General features: G+C 39.5%; 1 pseudogene; it reads left to right on the top strand.

Annotated features, from left to right (window-relative positions):
* Positions 1 to 552: 552 nt before the first annotated feature.
* LOC123324618 lies at positions 553 to 749 on the top strand (annotated as a pseudogene).
* Positions 750 to 13,275: the final 12,526 nt, after the last annotated feature.

The following is a 13,275-nucleotide window of genomic DNA, read 5'->3' as shown; positions in this document are numbered from 1 at the left end:
GCTTAACCGACTGAGCCACCCAGGCATGCCTACACATAAGAGTTCGAATGAATAGTGTCTGAGCAAAGCGCATGGAGTTCTTTGTCCTCCTGCTGTTAGCATCAGTATCGTTGTTTGTTTGTTTGTTGTGGTTTTATTATAGCATGGGGATGGGACCAGTGGGCAGAAAGAGCTGCCTCAACATTAGTATCCTTGAATCATTCTGTAGGAATCTGTAATTCTGGAAGTAGCATCGACATATCCACAGCAGTCCTGTATTGAGAAGCAAAACGAAAAGTCCGGAGTAGGATTAAATGGGGTCCTTTATTTTTAACCACCTACAGATTGGCATTAGACCAGTATTCATTCATTAAATGAATAAAACCCCAGCATGCTCAGTGACTACTGGATGCATTTACAAATGGGTTAATCTCTGGATCAGCTGAGCAATTTTCTGGGAATCTTTTGCCAAAAGTCCTCAGGCTTAAAGGTATGGTGAGCCAGTGGGGGCTTTTATGCTTTTCTAGGTTGATTCCAAGCTCTGATAGCAGTGAAGAGTATTCGAGGGGAGGCAGCTTTGTGCAGTGGAAGTATCGCGGCCAATGAGGTTTATCCGAGGCGTGATTATTGCTAATCGAGGGGAGGTGCTTAACGTGAACAAGAATTTTTGTCTAATATATGGTTTATTCATAGGTTTAATCAGACTAGGATGTTTTCTCTCATTAAAAATCCCTTAAGCCAGTGAAATATTTTGGGATATTATTTCTTGTTTCTGAGGCTTATTTTGATTAAATGCATATGGTACTTTCAGGCACTTTGTGTTCCCAAATCACTTTACAGCTGCCGCTGTTGTTTTATCAGTAATGTGGGCTTTTAGGGATTTTCCCACTGCTTTTGTTTTACATTGCCTTCTGAAGTGTTTCTACGGTCCATCACATCAGCTCCCACATTAGAGATGTGGGAGCTGGGAAGAAAAAAAATGCGATCAACTCCTGGAAACCAATGCTGAGTGGATGTCACTTTTATAGCCGACACGTTTAATCCCAGAAACATCATGAGTTCTTCAAAGAGGCTAATGCTTTTTGGAAAGCAGGTGTATCCGTGCATTTAAAAAAATTTTAAATGTGATTAATCTAGACCTGTAATTTTAAACATTAGTGGTGACGTGAAGAACATCAATTACTTATTTATAAATTTGGAGTATAGTTGACATACAATATTGTATTAGTTTCAGGTGTACCACATAATGATTAGACATTTATATATATTAAAAAGTGATCACCAGGATGACTCTGGTTACTATTTGTCACCATACAAAGTTATTACAGTATTATTGACTATATTCCCTATGCTGTGCTTTATATTCCTGTGACCTATTTATTTTATAATTAGAAGTTTGTACCTCTTAATTGCCTTCACCTGTTTCGTCCATCTCCCCACCCACCTTCCCCCCCGGCAGCCACCAGCTTGTTTTCTGTAGTTATGAGTCTGTTTTGTTTTGTTTGTTTGTTTGGATTCCACGTGTAAGTGAAATCATGTAGTATTTGTCTTTCTCTGTCTGAATTATTTCACTCAGCGTCTTGGTCCATCAATGTTGTAGCAAATGGCAAGATTTCTTTTTTCTTATGGCTGAATACTATTCCATTATGTATCTATATCTAAATCTACATCTCTCACATCTTTTTTTTTTTTTTAACGTCTCTGACAACTTCTTTATCCATTCATCTATCGATGGAGACTTAGATGGCTTTCATATCTTGGCTATTGTACTATTCTTTTTTTTTTTTTTAAGATTTACATATTTATTTTGAGAGGGAGAGTGAGAACAGTGGGGAAGGGCAGAGGGAGAGGGAGAGAGAGAGTCCCAAGCAGACTCCTCACTGAGCATGGAGCTGGATGTGGGGCTCGATCCCACAGCCCTGAGATCATGACCTGAGTGGAAACCAAGAGTTGGATGCAACCAACTTTGCCACCCACGTGCCCCCCCCCTTTTTTTTAAGTAATCTCTATGCCCAACTCTATGCTCAAATTCACAACCCTGAGATCAAGAGTCACATGATCCACCAATTGAGTCAGCCAGTGCCCCTTGTCTAATATAAATAATGCTGCAATGCACAAAGAGGTGCATATATCCTTTTGAATTAGTGTTTTTCTTTTCTTTGGGGAAATACCCAGAAATGGAATTAGTGGATTATATGTATCTATTCTTAATTCTTTGAAGAACCTCCATACTGTTTTTCATGGTGGCTGCACCAATTTACTTTTCCACCAACAGTGCATGAGGGTTCCCTTTTCTCAGCATCTTCACCAGTACTTGTTATTTCTTGTCTTTTTTTTTTTTGCTTTTTAAAAATTTTTTTTTTATTATGTTCAGTTAGCCAACATTAGTTTTTGATGTAGTGTTCAATGATTCATTAGTTATGTATAACAGCCAGTGCTCATCACAACACATGCCCTCCTTTTACCCATCACCCTGTTACCCCATCCCCCCACTCCCCTCCCTTCTGAGACCCTCAGTTTGTTTCCCGTAGTCCAGAGTCTCTCATGGTTTGTCTCCCTCTCTTATTTCTCACCCTTCAGATTTCCCTCCCTTCCCCTGTAGTCCTCTGTGCTATTGCTTATATTATTATTTTGTCTTTTTGATACTAGCCATTCTGACTGGTGTGAGGTGATATTTCATGGTGGTTTTGGTGTGCATTTGCCTGATCATGAGTGATGTTGAGCATCTTTTCATGTGTCTGTTGTCCATCTGTAGGGCTTCTTTGGAAAAATGTCTTTTCAGGTCTTCTGCCCATTTTTTAATCAGATTGTTTGTTTTTGGTTGAGTTGTGTGAGTTCTTTATGTATTTTGGTTATTAACCCCTCATTGGATATATCATTTGCAAATATCTTCTCCCATTCAGTAGATTGCCTTTTTGTTTTGTTGATGGGTTCCTTCCCTGTACAAAAGCTTTTTAGTTTGATATAGTCCCAATTGCTTATTTTTGCTTTTGTTGCCCTTGCCTGAGAAGACAAATCCAAGAAAAATTTGCTGACTGATGTTAAGAGTTTACTGCCTTTGTTTTCTTTTAAGAGTTTTATGGTTTCAGATGTTACATTTAGGTCTTTAATCCATTTTTAGTTTATTTTCAAGAGAGTGGTTTAGTTTCATTTTTTTGCATGTAGCTAGTAAACACAGCTCCTTAGAAATGCTATTTATTTTCTTTTTTGAGGAACAAGAATAAAAGTAATATGAAATTACCTCAAATATTTCCATATGAAATATCATTTTACTATGATTAAGCACAAAATGGTTTTGTTAACTAAAACAGTACTATGTAATGTTCTAGCCCAGGCTTTAACCCTTTAGGACCCGAATATTTGTTCCTTTTCCCCCCTCTCAATGTCAACTGAGCTTATAGGGCCCACCTGAGCTTATAGATTCTCTCTTTTGGAAGGTTGGAATACCAAATATGTAGATCTACAGTGTCTGCTTTGTGGTGCCTTGGTGCAGGGCAAAACCTGCACAGCCTCCCTCCTGCTGTGGTCCTACTGAGAAATGTGCTTTCTTGGATGTTTGTGTAACTTCTGCAGGTATGAGCTGAAGAGCATCTGCTCTCCTGTGCGCATATGGGAGTCTACGTAGTGGGAATCTCCGTCTTGCAATGATTAGTGTCACAGACAGAAGGAACTTTCTTTTCCCTTCTCTTTCTCTCTTTTCTCCTCTTTCTTTTTCTTCTTTAAAGATTTTATTTATTTATTTGACACACAGAGAGAGAGAGAGAGAGTACAAGCAGGGGGAGCGGCAGGCAGTGGGAGAGGGAGAAGTAGGCTCCCGCTGAGCAAGGAGCCCGATGTGGGGCTTGATGTGGGGCTTGATCCCAGCACCATGGGATCATGACCTGTGCCCAAGGCAGACACTTAACCGACTGGGCCACTCAGGCGCCCCTTTTCTCCTCTTTCTTGTTTTAACTGTATTTCCTCCTTTTTTCTTCCCTCACAGTCAATACTGTGGCTTTCCTTAAAAATTCAAAACCGACTTATTATGGGAATTTTCTAATATACAAAAGTTGAAAGAGTATAAATAAGGACTCATAGATCCACCAACTAATTTTAATAATTGTTAACATTTGTCATATTTGCTTTATATTCCTCTATTTCAATTAAAATTTTATTTGTGATAAAATATATGTAATGTAAAATTTACTATTTTAAGCTTTTAAAATTTTATTAAATTTTATTTTTTTATTTTTTATTTTATTTTATTTTTTTTATTCTAAGATTTTATTTATTTATTTGAGAGAGAGAATGAGATAGAGACAGAGAGAGCATGAGTTGGGGGAGCGTCAGAGGGAGGAGCAGACTTCCTGCTGAGCAAGGAGCCTGATGCGGGACTCGATCCCAGGACTCCAGGATCATGACCTGAGCCGAAGGCAGTCGCTTAACCAACTGAGCCACTCAGGCGCCCTAAATTTTATTTTTTTTAAAAAGATTTATTTATTTATGAGAGAGAAAGAGAATGAGTTGGGGGAGGGGCAGAGGGAGAGGGGGAATGTCCAGCACACTCCCCACTGAGCAAGGAGCCCCACGGGGGGCTCTTGATCCCAGGTCCCTGAGATCATGACCTGAGCCAAAATCAAGAGTTGGCGGCTTAACTGCTCCTAAGCTTTTTTTATTTTTAAGTATTCTTTACATTTTTAAAAAAGATTTTATTTATTTATTTGAGAGAGAGGAGAGAGACATAGAGAGAGAGCATGAGCAGGGAGAGGAGCAGAGGGAGAGGGAGAAGACTCCCTGCTGAGCAGGGAGCCTGATGTGGGGCTCGATCCCAGGACCCTGGGATCATGACCTGAGCCGAAGGCAGATGCTTAACGACTGAGCCACCCAGGCGCCCCAGTATTCTTTAAATTTTTAAAATATTTTGGTAAAATAAAAGATCATCCTTTTTCCACTGAATTACTTTTGCATCTTTGTTGAAAATCAGTTTTCCATATAAATGTAAGTCTATTTTTGGACCCTCTATTCTGTCTCATTGATCTCTTTGTTATGCTAATACCACACTGTCTTGATTAGTCTTGAAATCAGATAGTATACTACAGTGTGTAGTATATGTTCTTTTTCAAAGTTATGTGGATGTTCTATGTCCTTTGCATGTCTATATGAGTTTAGAATCAGTTTGTCAGTTTCTACACAAAATCCTACTAGGATTTTGATTGCAATTACATTGAAGCTATAGATTAATTTGGGGAGAGTCAGCATCTTTGGCCCTATGCTATAGCTCTCCATTTATTTTAGATCTTTTTTTTTTTAAGTAAACTCTACCCCCAATGTGAGTTCGAGCCCCACAACCCCAAGATCAAGTGTTGTATCCTCTACTGACTGAGCCAGCCAGGCACCCCTAGATCTTCTTTAATTTCTCTCTGCAATATTTTATCACTATCACTATACAGATAAACCTTTTGCCAAATTTATCCTTAAATATCTAATATGTTTTGATGCTATTATAGATGCTATTATTTTTAAATTTTAATTTTCATTTATTCATTGCTAGTGTAAATATAGTTGATTTTTGTAAATTGATCTTGTATTCTGCAGGCTTGATAAACTCATTTATTAGTCCTCGTAGCTTTTTTGCAAATTTCTTTGAATTTTCTAGATGGATGGTAATTTCACCTGAAAATAAGACAGTTTTACTTCGGGGCGCCTGGGTGGCTCAGTCGGTTAAGTGTCTACCTTTGGCTCAGGTCATGATCCCAGGGTCCTGGGATCGAGCCCCACATTGGGCTCCCTGCTCAGTGGGGAGTCTGCTTCTCCCTCTCCCTCTGCCTGCCGCTCCCCCTGCTTGTGCTCTCTCTCCCTCTCTGTCAAATGAATAAATAAAATCTTAAAAAAAAAAAGACAGTTGTACTTCTATCTTTCCAATCTGGATGCATTTTTATTTATTTTCTTGCCCAATTTCATAGGCTAGAATCTCTAGTACAATGTGGAATAGCCATGGTTAGAATAGACATCCTTGCAGTAATCCAGTCTTTCACTATGAAGTACAGTGTTAGCTGTAGGTTTCTCGTAGATACAATTGCCTGGCTCCGGGAGCCTGGTACTGGGGAAGCTACATATGTGTTAGGGGTCTGCCCGGCAAGTACACTTGAGCCAGGGAGCAAAACCCCTTTCTCCTGCAATATCACCCCTGCACCCTCCACTGACAACACTTAACATTGTGCCAGTTGGCAAAGAGAACATATTTAAAGGGCCCATCTTCATTTTTGCAAATTAAGCAATTCAAGGTGAGTTTGGCAATAAATTCATAATTGACCTGTTGTCTTTCATGGATTACTGTTCTTCAGTGCCTGATGCCCAGTATCTTGAAAACTGTTTTTTTCATATATTTTGTCCATTGTTTGGTTGTTTCAGACAGAAGGGCAAATCTGGTTTCTGCTGTTCTATCTTGGCCAGAAGCAAAAGTAGCCCCCTTTACTGCATTTTGAGTAGTGATTTGAGCATACCATCTGTTATCTTCTAGAACCCTGACTGAGGTACTTGTATTTCCTATAAACTGGCAGTTAGGTTGAATGCCTTATTTAGATTCAGGTTAAACATTTTTGGCAAGAAAATTCCTTTTATAGGTCATGCCATGTACCTCTTATTGTGTCATAGCTGATTATTCTGCTCTTAGCAATGCTAACTTTGATTAGTTGGTATATTAATCTGCTCAGGCTTCTATAACAAAATACCACAGACCAGATGCTTAAACAACAGAAATGTACTCTCTCCCAGTTCTGGAGGCTAGAAGTCTGTGATCAAGGACCTCCAGCAGGGTCGGTTCTTGGTGAAGGCTCTCATACTGGCTTATAGATAGGTGCCTTCTCACTGTGTCCTCACATGGTCCTTCCTTGGGGTCTGTGTGTGTGTGTGTGTGTGTGCAGAAAATGAACTCTCTGGGATCTCTTCTTATAAGGACACTATCCTATCAGATCAGGGCCCCCACCTTTATGACCTCTTTTAATCTTAATTAATTCCTTAAGGGCCCCATCTCCTAATACAGTCTCACTGCGGGTTAGGACTTTAATATATGAATTTTGAGGGGACACAAACATTCAGTCCATAGCATTTAACATAATCACCAGTACTTTCGCCTTTACCATTAGCAAGGATTATGTTGGTTGATACTTTTGTACTTTGTGACTATCCTGTTGCACAAACATCTTCACCTGGTGTTTTTGTTTTCGCTTTTTTGTTTTAGCATGCATTGATGATTCTTGCCTGAATCCATTTCTTTATTAGGATTTGGAAAATAGTGAATTTTCAGTTGTATCTCTCCTCCTCCATTTATTATCTGGCGTTCTTCCATAAAAGTGAGCTTTCGCTCATCAAATGGGGATGCAGTATTGTTTCTCCTTAAAAGGTAGTGATCAATATTTATTTTTTTTCGGGCGCCTGGGTGGCTCAGTTGGTTAAGCGACTGCCTTCGGCTCAGGTCATGATCCTGGAGTCCCTGGATCGAGTCCCGCATCGGGCTCCCTGCTTGGCAGGGGGTCTGCTTCTCCCTCTGACCCTCCCCCCTCTCATGTGCTCGCTCTCATTCTCTCTCTCTCTCTCAAATAAATAAATAAAATCTTTAAAAAAAATATTTATTTTTTTTCTGTTTAATTGCCAATTTCTTAGAGAGGGGAGTTTGTTTAATAGTTACCTCCAGTGATGATGAATGAGTTTTCTTCTTTTTCTCTCGCCCTCTGCTTTTAATATCACTCTGGACTCTTGGATTCTATTTATCTAATATTTATAATCATCTATAGTTACAATTCTTTTAAATGCTCATATCATCCCAAATTTGGCCAGTGGAGATTCCTTCCAGTTCCTGATCCTTTGGGGACAAGTCCCCAACTCCTACCCCATTAGTCTTTAATAGCTTCTGGTATTATATGCTCATTTTGTTTATTCCTGATTCAGACTTGGGATCCTAATTTTTCTTTCTTTTTTTAAAGATTTTATTTATTTATTTGACAGAGAGAGACAGAGCACAAGCAGGGAGAGCAGCAGGCAGAGGGAGAGGAAGAAACAGACTCCCCACTGAGCAGGGAGCCAGATGTGGGGCTCGATCCCAGGACCCTGGGATCATGACCTGAGCTGAAGGCAGCCGCTTAACCAACTGAGCCACCCAGGCACCCCTGGATCACTAATTTTTCAAGGAGTCTTGGTTCCTGTTAGTGGGGGAAAGTTTTTGGAAATTATGATCTGGGTGATAGGTGGATTTATTGTTACTTAAGATTCACTGCCTTTAGGTTCTATTTATAAACAGGGGTAGGAAATATGTTAAGAAAAAGAAGTCAATCATTTATATTGACTTTCACTTCCAACTTAAATTTACAAATACTATATCTGATAAGGAACTGGTATCCACAGTGTATAAATTATTATTATTATTTTTTATTCTTATGTTAATCCCCATACATTACATCATTAGTTTTAGATGAAGTGTTCCATGATTCATTGTTTGTGCATAACACCCAGTGCTCCATGCAGAACGTGCCCTCCTCAATACCCACCACCAGGCTAACCCATCCTCCCACCCCCCTCCCCTCTAGAACCCTGTTTGTTTTTCAGAGTCCATCGTCTCTCATGGTTCGTCTACCCCTCCGATTTCCCCCGCTTCATTCTTCCCCTCCCGCTACCTTCTTCTTCTTTTTTTTTTTTTTTCTTAACATATATTGCATTATTTGTTTCAGAGGTACAGATCTGAGATTCAACAGTCTTGCACAATTCACAGCGCTTACCAGAGCACATACCCTCCCCAGTGTCTATCACCCAGTCACCCCATCCCTCCCACCCCACCCCCCACTCCAGCAACCCTCAGTTTGTTTCCTGCGATTAAGAATTCCTCATATCAGTGAGATCATATGATACATGTCTTTCTCTGTTTGACTTATTTCACTCAACATACACAGTGTATAAATTATTCTTACAATTCAACAATAAAAAGACAAAAAGCTCAATTAAGAAAATGGGTAAAGAATTTGAATAGACCTTTCTCCATACAAGACATTTAAGTGTCCAATAAGCATGTGAAAAGATAGATGATCAACATTATTAGTCATTAGGGAAATGTAAATGAGGACCACACTGTGATACCACCTAGCCCCCACTAGGATGGCTAAAGTAAAAAAGACAGACAATAACAAGTGTTTACAAAGATGTGGAAAAATTGGAACCCTCATATATTGTTGATAGAATTGTAAAATGGTGCAGCCACTTTGGAAAACAGTTTGGCAGTTTCTCAAAATATTATAATAGTTATTAGGACCAAGCAATTCCACTCCTAGTTACATTCGCAAGAGAAATGAAAACATATATTCACAAATAGATTTGTACCTGAATATTTATAGTAGCATTATTCATAATAGCCAAAAAGTAAAAGCAATTCAAATGTCCATCAATTGATGAATGGATTAAAAATGTGGTATAATTCATGGAATGGAATATTGTTGGGCAATAAAAAGAAATGAAGTCCTGATCAATATCTAAAAATGTAGAAGTGACTTGGGATTTGATATTAGGTAGAGGTCAGAAGAATTTTGAGAAGCCCGATAGGAAAAGTCTAGCTCACCTTGAAGAGATTGTTGGTACAAATACAGATGTGAAACGTGCTTCTGGTGTGGTCTTAGGAAGAAGTGAAGAACCTGGCAGAGAAAGTTTCTGTCACCTTTGAGAATATATATATCATCATCAACACAATATTGGTACAAGTATGGATATTAAAAGCATTTCTGGTGAGGGCTTAAAAGGAAGTAAAGAACACGTTACTGGAAGTTGGAGAACGGCGATCTTTGTCATATAGTGGCAGAAAACTTGGCTAAAGTGTGTTCTGTAGTTTTGTGGAAAATATAACTTTTTTTTTTACCTGAAAATATTGAGTTTTATTTTTAAAAAATTTTTTTATTGTTATGTTAATCCCCATACATTACATCATTAGTTTTAGATGTAGTGTTCCATGATTCATTGTTTGTGCATAACACCCAGTGCTCCATGCAGAACGTGTCCTCCTCAATGCCCATCACCAGGCTAACCCATCCTCCCACCCCCCTCCCCTCTAGAACCCTCAGTTTTTCAGAGTCCATGGAAAATATAACTTTTAAGTGATGGACTTCAGTATTTAACTGAGGAGATTTCCAAGCAAAGAATTGAAGGTGTGGTCTGTTTTTTTCCTTGCTGCTTATAGTAAAATTTGAATGAAAAGCAATACACTGAGGAAGCAACTGTTAAGCAAAAAGAACTAACACTTGATGATTTGGGAAATTATCCAGATTGCAAAGGATGCTACATTAAGGAAATTAACTACTAGGGAAGTATGCTCAAGAGTGTAAGTGGCCGGACAGACTTTTGCTGAAAAGATTAAGTGTATGACTCAAGGACCCAAACCACCATCTCAGTAGAAGTCAGGAATAGAGGTGGAGTTATTCAGGAAAGATCTGTGGAGGACTCTTTTGTCTAATGGTGTGGTGCTTCCTGACAGACACAGGAGACTGACAAGGTTTTGAGAATGTTGTGTCAGCGGGAACATGCCAACTTGGACTGAAGGGACAGAGACTGGATTCAAGGAAAGAGGGCTGTTGGACTTCCAACATTCTACCGGCTGAAAATGGGCTGATAGAAGCTACTCAGCTGCAAACATGTGCTACCTTCAAGAAAGAGGAAGAATGAGTCCAAGGACAGAACCTTGGGCCCGGAGAATGGAGCACAGTCGCAGATGCAGAGGTGGATGGAGCCGTGGGTACAGAGGACTGTGTTGGTGCGGGACACAGAGGACAGCTCCCAGGTTTTGAAACCTAATGGAATTTACCCTGCCGGATTTCAAGCTTGCTGGGGACCAGTGACCCTTATATTTCTTCCATTTTCTCCTGTTATCCTATGGCCGTCTTATCATTGTTTTTTGGAAGTATATACTTTGTTTTCTCATTTCACAGGTCCACAGATAGAGAAGAATTTTCCCCTAGGATTGCTCATACTCAGAGTCTCATCCACTACCTGGTTTAGATGATTTAGACGATAAGATTTGGGACTTTTGATGACATTTAGACGAGATTCTGGACAGAATGGTTGTTGCTGTAATGGGTTGAGACTTTGGGGGATGATAAGATGGGGTGAGCACTTTGCTTATAGGATGGATGTGAATTTTGGGGGGGCCTGAAGACAGTCTGTAGTGTGGTGAACGAGCCCAGTAAATATATGTCCATGTCCCAGTCCCTGGAGCCTGTGAATGCTACTTGATTTGGTAAAGAGGTCTTTGCCTGTGTAATTAAGTTAGGATCTTGAAATGAGATCATCCTGGATTATCCAAGGGGCCCTAAGCCAAAGATGAGTGTTCCGATGAGAGACACAAAGAGGACAGGGCAAAGGGAGGCAATGTGACCGTGGTGGCAGAGACTGGAGTTGTGTGGCCACCAGCCAAGGAATGCCTGGAGCTGCCAGAAGTTGGAAAAGAGAAGGAACCAATAGTTCCCTTGACCCTTTGGAGGGAGCATGTCTCTACTGATATATTTCTTGTGGACTTCTGGCCCTGAGAACTGTGAGATAATAAATTTCTGTTGTTTTAATTTGTGGTTGTTTATAATAGCAGCTACAGGAAATAATACAGATTTTGGGACATTTTTCGAAGACAAAGTAGCCAGTTGTTAAGGACCATATGTTATACGATTCTGTCAATACGACATGTCCAGAATAGACAAATCTATGGAGACAGAAAGTAGATTAGTGGTTGCCAGGGTTTTGGGTGAGGGCAGATGGTAGTGACTGGTCATGGATATGGGATTTCCTTTTGGGGTGCTGAAAATTAGACAGTGGGATGGTTGTACAATTCTGTGAATATACTAAAAGCTACTGAATTTTACACTTTATTTTTATAGATTTTATTTATTTGAGAGAGAGAGGGCATGCATGCATGAGGGGGTGAGGGTCAGAGGGAGAGGGTGAAGCAGACTCCACCCCCCAACCCCAGCAGGGAGCCTAACACAGGGTCAATCCCAGAACCCTGAGAGCATGACCCCAGCCGAAGGCAGACGCTTAACTGACTGAGCTGCCCAGGTGCCCCTGAATTTTACACTTTAAAAAGGTTAATTTTATGGGAGGTGAATTATATTTCAATAAAACTATTATAAAAAAACTTAACATTATGAAGTTTTCTTAACTTATCGAATTTATATTTTTTTCCCTTTCACTGGAAATTTCTTTTCAAATAAAATTAGCATACTTATTTGCTTTATCCTTATAGATACATAAAAAGGATTCATAATTACAATATTTGTATTACCACATCATTACATCAAAAAAACGAATTTTGAGGATTTTTTGGTAGTTCTTTTAGTCCCTAGACTATATACGATTAAGAAATGTATAGTTCAAATGTGTGTTTAAAAGGTCGCTTGAGGGGCACCTGGGTGGCTCAGTCCTTAAGCGTCTGCCCTCAGCTCAAGTCATGATCCCAGGGTCCTGGGATCGAGCCCCGCATTGGGCTCCTGCTCGGCGGGAAGTCTGCTTCTCCCTCTCCCACTCTCCCTGCTTGTGTTCCCTCTCTTGCTGTGTCTCTCTCTGTCAAATAAATAAATAAAATCTTTAAAAAAAAAAAGGTCACTTGAAATAAATTTCTGTTGTATGTCAGTATGGTACTCATTTGATATAGAATTAAATTTGTTTCTTCTCAATTTTAGGGTTGCTTTCCCTTTATGATTAATTTAATCTATTTTTTGAATGTTTGAGACATTTATATGAATCAAAAATCAAAACTATATAAAAAGCCTTGTTTAGGGGGCACCTGGGTGGCTCAGTCGGTTAAGCGTCTGCCTTCCGCCCAGGTCATGATCCCAGGGTCCTTGGATTGAGTGCCTCATCGGGCTACTTGCTCAGCAGGGAGCCTGCTTCTCCCTCTGCCTGCCACTCCTGCTTATGCGCTCTCGCTCTGACAAATAAATAAATAAAATCTTAAACGAAAAAGTCTTGCTTAGGAAAGGCTTGCTTCTGTCCATCAGCAGATGAATGGATAAAGAGGCACTGCAGAATTGTTTGTAAAAGCAAAACACTGGAAACAACCCAAATGTTCACCAATAAGGAACTGATTGAATAAACCCACACAATGAAGTATACATAGTCTTAGAAAAGAATAAGTAAGATTTCTATGGACTGATAAGGAGTGGTTTGAGTGGTTTCCAGTATACAGTAAGTGGAAAAAAAAAACGCACAACAGTATATATAAAATGCTATCTTTTTTATTTTTATTTTTTTTAAAGATTTTTAAAATTTATTTATTTGAGAGAGAGAATGAGAGAGAGC

Source organism: Neomonachus schauinslandi, chromosome 4 (genome assembly GCF_002201575.2).
Source record: "Neomonachus schauinslandi chromosome 4, ASM220157v2, whole genome shotgun sequence".
Taxonomy (NCBI): domain Eukaryota; kingdom Metazoa; phylum Chordata; class Mammalia; order Carnivora; family Phocidae; genus Neomonachus; species Neomonachus schauinslandi.
The sequence above is the reverse complement of the archived record's forward strand: the minus strand, read 5'-3'. Positions and strand labels throughout refer to the sequence as shown.